We start from the raw sequence: 11147 nt of genomic DNA on the forward strand, positions 1-11147 counted from the left end.
ATTGGCTTATTGGGCCTAATTAACCATGTTAATGGGCCTAAGACATTATTAGCGTTTTAATTAAATAGAAATTACTAAACCCACTCCTTAATCAACTCATAATACACGCCCCTTTACTAAAAAAATTACAAGGACTCCTTCTCCCACCAATACACGGCACACACAAGAAAGCAATCAAGGAAAGTTTCGAATATTAGCATGGAAATTCAAGCCAAGGTCGTTCGTCGCCGTTTTTCGACTAGTCAACGTAAATTTGTGCATTAAATACGCAAAAGCACGTCATATTCTTTTTTTTACTCATCATCCGCCATATTATGTATTTAATTAAGTTTTATATGAAAAACAAGTTGCACCTTTAATTATTTTCATATGTGCATCAAACATGAATTTTTAAAGCTTGATGGTTGATCCAAAAACATGTTTATTATGTTCTTAAGGGGCTGCCATGATTATGGTATTGATCAAGAGTTGTTTTACACGATGTTAAGGGTCCTGGAACTCACACAACACGCTGCACACGTTGAAGAACAAAGCTGGAACCGTGGTGGTCGTTTATGTGGCTTAGGTTATCGGTTTATGGGTTAAGCTTCCCATGGGTTGGTTCGGTTGCAACCAAGGCTAGGCTAGAGATGTGCTAGGGTCAGGTAAGGAGTCCTAGCCATGTTAGGACTCGAGTCAAGGGGTTGGGGGGGAGTCTTAGCCACCCGAGAAGCTTCAAGCTTGCGCGCAGGTGTGTAGCTTGCGCAGGAAGAAAGAGCTCGACCAGGGGGCTTCGGGCTGGGCTAGGTTAGGTCTTTAGGGTCCTAAGAGGGTGCACAAGGGGCTGGGTCAAGGGCTGGTCCAGTGGTTAGGGTCCTAGCATCGCAACAAGGAGTCCTAGTCTATGAAGGGTTCTCGGCCATGGCATGTGCTGATGTATGGATTCGGTTTTGAGCTTGGGGTCAGGTCCTAGAGGTGCTATTGGTTCACGAGGGTCTAGGGGAAGGCTGGTTGGATGTTGGCTCAGGTCGGCTCGAGCATGGCTCGATGAAAAATAAAGATGGCTCGTAGGGTCTTAGCATGGTTCGATTAGGGTTTTCTTTTGGTTCAAAAATTCGAAACATGGCTCACGGGATTGAGTCGTGGTTCGCGAGGGCTAAAATAATATAAAAAGTCTAAGTTTTTAATTTGAGAATTTTATATTAAAGTTGGAATTAAATCGGGATTAAAACGCGTTAAAAATGAGTAATTAAGGAATAATTGAAAAGTCTAGAATTCAAGCTAAATAAAAATATGAGAAAATTAATTTAAACTTAAATAATTATTTGGGATATTTTAGAGTCAATGAAATTAAGAAAATGTCAAAAACGTGGAATGTTATGTCTATGGGCAAAACGGTAATTTTACACCCGAAAAGTAGTAAATGTCATGGCAGTGTCCTGAATGCTGTTTTATATGTTAAAATATTTATTTTAAATATTTATGGATTTTTTTATGATTTAATATGGACATTTAAAATATATGTTGCATGCTTGATTTAAAAGAAAAACGTTATATGCATGTTTAATTTTTATAAAGTGATGAAAATATAGAATGTTGAAGAAAGTGATGTAATTGTGACTAATATGAATACGTGATACGATGATATGTTAATACGAATGCCAAGGCTCAGTTGACGGGTGAGAGTGTCGCTGATGTCCCCGCCGCCCAATACTGTGGTTACATGTAGATTGATCCATCGCCCCAATACGAATACGAATATGAAATCACAATCAACGATCTGAATTCAACGAAAATGTATATGAATATGAACATGGATACGATGAATATAAATATGTCGATATGAAAATATTCACGAAAATGTTTATGTTTAAAGTTTATGCATCTTCACGAAAATGTTATTTTAAGTACAAGTATTTTCACTGTTGCATGTGTTCTGTATACGTATTATGTTGTTATCAAGATTATGGTGTGTTGAGTCTTTAGAGTCACTAGGTGTGATTGATGCATATGAGTTTGATAATAATGATAATGGAGGTCTTGATGGTTGATCTGACTGGGCTGAAGGTGCACATAACCCGAGGACCAGCGCTTATCCTTCCGTACTTATGGTTATGACTATGATTAAAGATATTTTTACGACATTTATTATGATTTTGAGCGGTTTTTGAGAGGTTGTTAGTTTTAGCGATTTTGCTAAGTTAGGATTGGAGACGTATGACGATTTTATGTTTTAAACTATTTCCTTTGGCTTTTTAAATATAGTTAGTTGTTTTATATTTTAAAAATGGTGCAAAATATTTTATATAGTCATGTATGTATTTCGGCCCAATATTGGTGAGGTTTTAAAAAAAAATTCTAGTACTTTTCAAGAAAACGAGTAGTGGACATTTCACTTCTTGCCCTATCAGTAGTTTGGTCTAAGAGAATATGAACCTTATTGGGGTTGATCTTTTTTTCAATAATAACTTATTCTTCTTCTCTTCCTATATCATTCTCTATGATTGGTTCCACGAGCTCTTTATCACCATATGTGACTCTTCGTCACTTGCATTTAATCATTTATGACAGAAACATTTTGTTTCCAGTCATGTTCCTTCAGTATCCATTATCGATGTACCAGGTTGACTTTTCGATCGTTTTTGTTTTTTGTGCTTGTCAACAATACAAAACACTTTTGCTACCCACTTCTAGTTGGGTCCATATCGGATTAATCATTTTGGGACTCACACTTGAATTATCCTTATGGGCTTACCCGTGTGTGTCCAGAAATACAAACGGTCGAGTAAAGTTGTGTGCAGTGATATGCAGTGTGTTAGATTTAACTAGATGTTGTGTAGAATGTTGCGTATTTTCCGCTCGCAAGCGCACGGTTGTTAAGTTTTAATACATGGAAGTAAAGTATCGTTCCCACGAGGAGTGTGTAACTAAAAATATATCAGTTCTTGTAATTAAAATCGTCTCGACTTTATCGAGAAAAATCAATAAAAAGTTTGGTTTGCTGAAAATTAATTAATCGCAAAAAAGTATTGATTTAATCAATGAATCGAGAAAATAACAATAAGAGAAAATATCTAAAGGAGTGATTTCACAGAGTTTCCACGATAATTATTCCCGGTTAAATATATATTCATGAATTCCAATTATTTAATGGCCAAGAACACTTAAGTATTTTATTCCCTTTTTCTCAAGTGACGGATAAAATGTATCATTCAAACTTCGATTCAAACATTCCTAATAAGAATCTAGGTTTCAATGATAAATGCAAACGATGTTCTTACCTAGACCTCGCTAAAGTTATACGTCTTTTGAATGATATAAACATTCAACGATGTGTCTCTAATGATCTATAATCCTAGTCTCTCTCTCGAGTTGTAGAATCAATCAGACAACAAACAATTTATGGACAGTAAATTGCAGTCGAGTAAAAACAAAGAAACACAATTGAACCAAAACGGAATTCAATCATATAAAGAACCGAGTTAAATTATCGTTTTCACAAAGCTACATCATCCTCTAGACTGGAAAATTAGTTCATAACGAAATCTTAACAAAAACAAAACATGTTCAAAGATTTAGACATCGCAACACAAGAAATTAAAGAAGCGAAAGATTAGATGACAAATCAGAAGTGTCGTTTCTATCCCCCAGATTCTTGTTCTTCGTCTTCGTGATCGATCTTTGTGCTCCGATTATTCGTCTCGTGTATCCTCTCGTCTTTCATTGCTTTTTATCTCCAAGAAACGGCCCTTCCTTCTTCTGCAACCCTATTTTCCTTTTATTGTTGTGTACGGGCCGTAAACGAAAGCCCAATTGTGTTAGTCTCGCCGCCACTAGCGCCACGGCACTGCACAAGCAGTGCCTAGGTGCCCGTTCCTCTAAGGTGTGGCGCCGCGACGCTGCTCAGGTGCTATTCTCTCAGCGCGGTGCTACACTTGTGGCGCTGCGGCGCTTATCTTTTGACACAAGAGCATTGCGGTGCTACCCATTTGGGGCTGCGACGCTTTTTTCCTTCTTGTGACTTCTTAGCGCTGCGACGCTAGTTCCTTGGCGCTGCGGCTCTATTCTATCAACCGTTCGACGTCAAAATTGTCTCTAATCATCATCAATCATCCAATAATGATTTATTTTCTGCACGGCACAAAAACAATGAATACCAAGCGTAATTCTGTTCGAAACTAACATAATTCACATGGATTAACATATAAATTAAGTGCAATTCTTGCACTTATCATAGACCGTTTGTCCTTGCTATATAGTCTGTACCTTTTTTGAATTGGCTTTCCATTGAAGTATTGTCTTGGTCTTCTCTTTTGAATACTTTGTCTAGATTGAAATGGCTTCTTCCAAGACTAGTTGGAACTCGACTGGTTACCTTGTCCAGCTCCATTTGATCTTGGATTTAACCTTGTATTTCCAGACTTAGTATCCCGAGATTCGACGTATCCAAGTTCTCTATGCTTAGCTTTGTTTTCATATATTTCTTTCTGATTTTCTTGTATTTTAAGCTTATCATGTTCAAATATCATACTAGAGCGGACAAATTTTATCATTTTAAACTTGCCTTTTTCCACATAAGATTAAATACTTGTTTCAGTATAGCTATAATCATCATTTCCAACTCCTAGGCTCGTTTTATCACCAGCTTTCTTTTGCTTTTCATGCATCTTACTTAATTGGTCGCAATTATTGATTACCTTAAGCAGCTTCTGATTTTCATTCAAAGTGACTTGGAACAATATCCACATATTATCATTTTCAGTGGCTAACAGACTTAGTTTCACCTTGAGACAGTCTAGTTCCTTTCGCTGCAACTAGCTAGATTCAAGGGACCTATCTTTTAGGCTTACTTTTACCTTCACTTCCTCAAATAATTGAGACAAAATGTTGTACTATTTGGTCATATCATGAAGTGTAGTGACAAGGTTTTCTCGTATAAATTCACTAGATCTGAAATCAAATACTTTGTCATAATCATCTTTTTGTTTTGATTTTTCCATCATGTATGCGTAAACTGCATGCATGAAAATTTCTAAATTGTTAATTTATTTTAATTGAATGATTTTAAATGTATAAATGATATATTTTGAATATGATTAAATGTTTGTATGGTTTCATAATTAAGGATTTTCAAGTGAATATTTGATGTTGGGTCGCCACGGAACTAGGGATTATCGAAAGTTTTGGGAAGAAGAATCCAGCCCAAGACGTCTCTCGATCGTTCCTTCTAGCCTCCTCGTGCCAATAATCGATTTCTGAGTGTTATAAACGCAAAGACACTTCTTTAAACCCTTTTTTTCCACCATTCAAGCTATATTATGCATGTTTATGATCTTTTGAATGAAAAACGTGATGATCAACTTTTATTAACGTTTTGAATGATTACCTTAAATTTTTGAAATTTTAATGCTTGTTTGAGTCGTGTTATGATTCATAGGGACTCGTTGCCATTAAAGGGAAGGGAGATATTGTTTAGAAGTCCTAAAGAGACTCCCATGCAGGTTAGAAGAGGGCTGCAACAAGAGGAAAAAGCACCGAGCCTAGGTTAGGGTTTAGTGCATGAGAAGGGCTCGGTTTTGGGCTGTTGCGAGGGAGGCTGTGTGTAACGACCCAGATTCGACAACTGTCCTTACTGTACCAAGACGAATCTTTCCAGTGTTCTTATGTCCTCACTCACACGCACCTTAGGAAACTTCTCAGGAGATCACTCATCCCAGAATTGCCCCAAGTCAAGCACGTTTAATTTTGGAGTTCTTATGTGATGACTAACGAAAAGAAGATGCACATTTATGATATGAGTAATACCTATCAAATCTTTTAAGACCTCCTCAACTGCACAGTCCCATAACTGAACAGTTTTGGAATCCCTCTCATTCTGGTGCGAGATCGGTTCATTCATGTTCCCTTCGCCTAGAAGCCTGTCAGGAGCAGCTCATTGTCCATGCAACCTTATGGCACCGGCGATCACCCTCCGCCCTCTTCGTCCCCAGGCCTCACATGCCCATCTTCTGCTTGGTTCGTCCCCGAACCACACCATATTAGGAGAGATCGGCTATGATACCAACTGTAATGTCCCATATTCGACGACTGTCCTCACTATATCAAGACGAGTCTTTCCAGCATACTTATGTCCTCACTCACACGCACACTAAGAAACTTCTCAGGAGACACCCATCCCAGAATTGCTCCAAGTCAAGCACTCTTAACTTTGGAGTTCTTATGTGTTAAGTTACCGAAAGAAGATGCACATTCATGATATGAGTAGTATCTATCAAATCTTTTAAAGCCCTCCTCAACTGCAAACTAGTCCCATACCTTAACAGTTTTGGAATCCCTCTCATTCTGGTGCGAGATCAGTTCATTCGTATTTCCTTTGCCTAGAAGCCTGCCAGGAGCTACTAATTCTCCGTGCAACCTCATGGCACCTGCGATCACCCCCCTCCCTCATTCAGCAGCTCTCTTTGCCCAAAAAACCAGCAGCCATCTCAAAGTTTCTCCAAATCTTTCAAGAAAAATCATTCTCCGTCTCTCCGGTGCACGTTCCACGCAAAGGTCTTCAAGTTTTCTAGCGTTTAAATGCAAAGGCACGCCTTGTATCTCTTTTTCTCATCATCCACACCATTTAAATGCTTATATATATGTATTTTCATGAGACCTCTTTTGATTTATCATGTGGTGCCATTTTTTGCAAAGGTTTGACATAAATATGCAATTTCTTGACTCATAACTCACGCTTTCTTGTGTTTGTGTAAAGGGGCTGACAATTTTGAAAAGCTAGGGGGCTGGATAGGTCAAGAGTGAAGGTGACAAAGGGCTGGAGTCGAGACATGGTAGGCTTGAGGGAAGGCCAATTGGTTTTGGTGAAGAACCTAGGGTTTTCGTGGCTAGATAGAGGGAAAGGGTTGTTCGAGGGCTTAATTGGACTAGTATAGTTGGTTTAGGGGCTGGTAGGATGTGTATAACGTGTGGTAAAAAGTTGGGAGAAATTTGGTTAAGTTTCGAGTTGATTCAAGTTAAAACCGAGACCCCGGTACAAGTTTTAAAACGAATTGTATAAGTTCATTTTAAAACGAATTTATACTTAAAACGAATCGTATAAATTCGTTTTAAAACAGGCTCGAGTTTACATCTAAGAATTACTCATAAATATGTTTTAGGAGGTTTTAAAACAGACGTCAAAATTTAGAGGTCTAGGGGTAAAACTGTCATTTTGGGTTTCCAGGGCCAAAATGGTCATTTTGCACACGAGTTGAGTTTTTAGTTCTGGCAGCGCCCTAAACACGATTTTACATGTTTTTTAATGTTTATGTACCACATATATGACTTTTATGAAATTATGAAAAATATGTTGCATGCTTGTTTTTGAAAAAAATTACGTATATGCATAATTTTGATAAGTGATGAAATCAATGATGTTTTTGAAAGATGAGAATTGGTTGTGACTGACGATATATGTATACGATGAGCTGTATGGCCAAGGCTCAGTGGATGGGGTAATACTGTCGCTGATGTCCCCGTCGTCGGGTACTACGGTTATATGTAGATGGATCCATCGAATAGAGCTGATACGATTAAAGCTGATACGAAAGTCACAACTAATGAACTGAATTCAATTAAAGTAATGTATAAGTATATGATGAGATGTTTTTGACATGCTATGCCATGATATGAAATGTTTAGATTCATGTTTCTTTTCAAGTTCCTGAGATGTATTTTTAGTACTGTACTTTTCACCGTTGCATGTTATGTATATGTATTTGCTATTAACGTTACAGGTGTGTTGAGTCTTTAGACTCACTAGGTGTGAATGACGCAGGTGAGTTTGTTGATGAGGAGGCTGGAGGTGTCGAAGTCAGAGTAGGCAGAGTTGGATGTTCGCATGCCAATCCGAGGACCTTATTTTCTTCCGCACATCAGGTTTTGAGTTAGGAGAAGACATGAATATTTCATACGCTATGTTTTGACATATAGTTGGTTGTGAGGATTTTTACTTTTTTCATATCTGTATTATTGTAAAACGCAGGTTGGGGTTCGACGATTTGTCTCTTTTTAAAACTACAATATTTTTACCTTTTTTTATGGCTACTATTTTATTAAATGTAAAATTTCAGCGGTACCACATGCATGTAATTAGATACGATTTTCGAGTATTAGCTTTTAAAAAAAATTTAGTAGCATTTTAAAAAGTAGACGTTTCATTGCGTGCAGGGCTGTCTAGCCGCAATCAAGCCTTGTGTTGGGTCGAGTCATGGTCCTAGAGGGTCCTAGCGTGACTGGAGGCAAGGGCAATAAGATAGGGCGGCGATGAGGGCTCGGTTGGTGTCTAGGGCGCACGGTTGGAGAAAGAAATGGAAAAAGGCTGCACATGGTTGGTTGTGCACAGGAGGCTGGTTTGTGAGTGGTCCAATAAAGTCCTAGGAGAGTTTATAAGGGCCTAGAATTAGGTCGGTTAGGGGCTGGGCTCGGTGGAAGCTTGGCCGCGTCGTGAGTGTAGAGGACCACGGGCCGTCGATGAGGACAGAGGGTTCAGAGAGTCAAGGATGGTCTCGTGTGGGTTGGACCGTGGCTCATGAGGGTGGGCTATAGTCTAGTAAGTCGTGGTTCGAGTTTGGGAAAAATTTACTAAGTTTCGAGCCAATTCGGGCTACAAACTGGATTACGGTTTAGAGGTTAAGTCGAATTGTGATAATGAGTCGAGGGGCTCGAGTTCATGCTTGAGAAAGTTGTTAGAGGTCAAAAATAAGTTTATAAGATGGTTCGGGATAGGATCGGGTCAAGAAACGTAGGAAAAAGTTAAAAAGGGTAAGTTAGGGCTTTGCCAAGGAAGTTCGGAAGTCCTGACAGTGTCCCGAGTAATCATAACACATATTACATGTTATTCGAAATGAATATGCTAAATTTACGATATATTATATTGTTAATAGATTTCCGGTTGCATGCTTAGTTTATAATAATATAAGTTATTTCTAAATGGAATAAGAGAATGAAAAAAAAATATTTTGAAGTATGTGATTTGACAGTGACATAGATGATATGTGAGGGATTCATCATTAAAAAAAAAAGGCTGTGAACTTACTTCATTTTAGGCCAGGTCCAGTGACAAGAGTTGCTGACATTCCGCCGCTAGGTACCATGGTTTATAGATTGATAAATCAAACAGAGGATAAAAGATAAAAGAAAAAAGGTAGTCAATTTCAATGATCAAACTTCACCGAAAATGATTTATGATAAAGGATGAGGAAATGCTATATAATGTTAAGTATTTTGAATGATTTATGAAAATATTTATGCCAACGATTTTTAATACGGATGTAATTTATTAAAAGTATTTTTTTAAAATGTATGTGCTTGTATGTGTATTAATTGCTATCACGGTTAGGATGTGTTGAGTCATTGTACTCACTAGGTTTGAATGGTTGCAAGTGAGGAAAATGATGAGGATGGAGGCTTCGACTCTTGAACATATTGGGCTGGACTGTACACACCCGAAGACCTCTCATTTTCCACATTATTTTTAAGGATTTAATTAAAGTTAAATTTTTATTTTGAGGAATTTTTAAAATTGATTTTGTGGATGTTAGAGCAATTTTCTTAGAATTTGAAATTTATTTGGATATGGTATCAAACTAACTTTTCATTCAGTATTTTTCCCAAATTGAAGCTTAAATTATTATTTTCGATGAAGAGTTATTTTCGTGAGTTATAAAAAAATTATTTCCCTAGTATTATTTAATTAAAGTAAGATTGAGGTGAGAGACGTTTCAGCACTGGACCAACTCATCATCACTAACACTTGAGCTGGTTTCTGATCCAAAAAACCCACTCTCTGATTCTGCCAACTTGCTCTTATTTTCATCATCAACAAGTACTTTATGATCTTTCATCTTCTTAAAGGATCTTTTTTCATCCTTCAATCGTTTCCTCTCGAATGATTTCTACTCATCTTTCTTGGGCTAGTTACAATATGCAATAAAGTGGTCTTTCTTACCACAATTAAAACATGCTTGACTATCCTCTATCTGGTCCTTTTTATGATATGGTTTAATAAATTTAGATTGATTCTTACGCATAAATTTACCAAACGGCCTCATTGCTCAATTGCTTCTTAGGGTTCTTGCTTGAAGTCTCTTCGACCGGAGGAGCAGCAATGATCACAGCCATAGATTTCGTCGGTTGGGAAGTGGATGGCTCTTCTTCAATAGAAATCGCAATCTTGAACTCGTAGGCTTTGAGTTCAGCAAATAGGTCATGCAATTCCAGTTTACTTAGATCCTTGGATTCTCTCATGAACACCATCTTTGTGTCTCATTATCTGGGCAATTGTGTCTCATTATCTGGGCAAAGTTCTCATTTCTTTCAAGAAATTTTACGGTCAAAGTATTCCTTACCAAGAGATGCAAGTCCAATAACGATACTGCTAAACCGTTCATCAAACTCATTGAGATTTCTCCAAGCTTCATCTTGCCATTGTCGAATTCATGGATAGCCACGGTCAGCTTGTTCTCTTTTGTCTAGTATTTGCCCTCACAAAGTTGGGTTACCTTCTCTCATATGTCTTTAGTTGTAGAACAAATTTTAATTTTTCTAAACATATGTTTATCTGAAGTTTTATAAAAGAATCCTTGACCACTTTATCCAGGTTGGCCTTCTTTTTGTCCTCAGTGGTCCATTTGGACTGTGCTTTTCCATCATCTGTGGAGCATCTTCAAACTGCAATGGCTGTGTTTGCTTTTTAGGAAGACAATTTGGTCATCTATTATTTTGTTTGTGGCATATGATCAGTCTATCAAATTTTCTAATAAAGTAGTTGAGATACTTGTAAGACATGTGACTTGTATCCGACTATAAATTTACTCAGTTGTTTGTAAATTGCTACTACTTAAATTATAATTCACCTAGGTGTAGGTTGTCTGTAAGTAATATATTTCGTAAGTACGAGATCGATCCACAGAGAGGTTATTTTAAGTTTAAATTTATTAATTTAAAGATTACCAAATGCAAGAACTAAGTTTACAAATTATAAATTTTGTCAAGGCTCGAGGATTTATTCTTGGTTTATACAATATTGTTTAACTAAAAGTAAAACAAAGAAAATCACCGTAAATAATAGTTCCAAGAAAATTAAATATTTAAACACACACCTAATATAATATAGTTCTCACTATAGA

This window comes from Primulina huaijiensis, chromosome 2 (assembly GCF_012295235.1).
Source record: "Primulina huaijiensis isolate GDHJ02 chromosome 2, ASM1229523v2, whole genome shotgun sequence".
In the NCBI taxonomy this organism is placed as follows: Eukaryota; Viridiplantae; Streptophyta; class Magnoliopsida; order Lamiales; family Gesneriaceae; genus Primulina; species Primulina huaijiensis.